Source organism: Chrysochloris asiatica, unplaced genomic scaffold (assembly GCF_000296735.1).
Source record: "Chrysochloris asiatica unplaced genomic scaffold, ChrAsi1.0 scaffold00159, whole genome shotgun sequence".
Lineage (NCBI taxonomy): Eukaryota > Metazoa > Chordata > Mammalia > Afrosoricida > Chrysochloridae > Chrysochloris > Chrysochloris asiatica.
Genome location: NW_006408677.1, coordinates 5,238,559 through 5,240,207, shown reverse-complemented (window position 1 = coordinate 5,240,207; position 1,649 = coordinate 5,238,559). Strand labels below are relative to the sequence as shown.

Genomic DNA, 1,649 nt, shown 5'->3' with positions numbered 1-1,649 from the left:
AAAAAAAAAAAAAAAAACTCTGTCCCACATGTTAAATCAAGAATTTCTATAACAAACCACCTCCTATTTACTTGCAGATTGTTAGTTACATAAGAGATCGTTGTAAATGTAGTCGCTTGCAGATAAGGTACGTCCAATTTTCCTGTGTGAACTTCTACCAATCCCACTCAACTCTCAGAAACTAAAAGCATTTGTCCTATTAACAGGGGGAACAGTAGCATCTTTACACAGCACAGCAGTGTACTAAATAGGCATGGTATTTTTAAAACCTTTCAAGATCCACAAAATGATGGACTGATGGCACTTTCACCTTATAGTAATTTTATAATAAATATTTGCTTAACAAATAATTACTTTGCTTTATTTGGGGGTAATAGACCATATTCCTTTGGGTTCCTTGGTAACAGTACAAAAGACAATTAATGACTAAGCTAGCCTCAGATCAACAGAGAAAGTACGTGTTTATTGGTCCAATACAAAGTCTGGCTAGTGAGGACAGAAACAATATTTTTAGGCAAAGAAGAGGGATTTTAACACAAGCTGCAGTTTAGCAGGTAAGATTAAAAAAAAAAAAAAGATTCCATAAAAATAAGAAGGACTGAGAACAAACAGATACAACAGACCAAGGAGACAAGAATTTGAGTCTTGGGAAGTCATAAAAAAAAGAAGGTTTGGAGAAGCTATGTCCAGAATCAAAGTCTTACTAAGTTATTTTTGAAGACAATGATAGATGAATGTAGTGACTGAGAGTGCAGATGAAGGTGGGCATCCTGGGTTGGAATCAGCCACTTAATAGCTGTTTGACTTGGCACACTGTTAGTTAATATCTTATTATTTTCTCTAATTTAAAAACTAGTTTATTGAGATAATTTGCATCTACTAAAATGTACCTAACGTACATTCAATAACTTTATTATACAGCTGTGCAACAATTACCAATATCTAATTTTCATCACACAATAAGAAGCACCATGTATTACCAGTTCCTCCCTATTCCAAAGCTTCCCACTAACATTTCTAAGAAATCACTGATCTGCTTTATAGATTTGTGTGTACTCTATAGATTTCCCAATTCTGAACATTTTACACAAATAGAGTTACCCAATATGTAGTCTTCTGTGGCAGGCTTGTTTCACTTAGCATATTTTTTAAAGGTTTATCCATATTGTAGTATGTATCAGTACTTCATTCTTATTTTATGATGGAATAATATTCCAATGTATATGACTGTTTATCCATTCCTCAATTTATGTACATTTTCACTTTTTCTATTTTTGATTATTATGAATAATGCTGCTATGAACATTATCATATATGTCTTGGTGAATATGCATATTTTCTTTTCTCTCAGATACAATTGACAGACTGTTTTTCAAAATGCACTATTTTACATTCCTATCAGCAAAGTGTAAGGGTTACATTTTATTCACAACCTTCCCAAGATTTGTCATTGTGTCTTTTGGCTAGCTAATCTATTTGATGTAAAGTGATATACTTGTGTCATTGTGGTTTTGATTTGCATTTCCCTAATAAGGAACCCTAGGAGCTCTAGTAGCGTGTAGTGGTTACGAATCGGGCTGCGAACCTTAAGGTCAGTGGTTCGAAACTACCAGCCGCTCCGCGGGAGAAAGATGAGGCTTTCTACTCCC

General features: G+C 34.2%; 1 protein-coding gene across 1 annotated transcript in view; it reads left to right on the top strand.

The window, feature by feature from the left end:
* NRK (Nik related kinase) overlaps nt 1-1,649 on the top strand; it is a 213,448-nt gene that overhangs the window by 185,038 nt on the left and 26,761 nt on the right. The gene's annotated exons all lie outside the window — the stretch shown is intronic.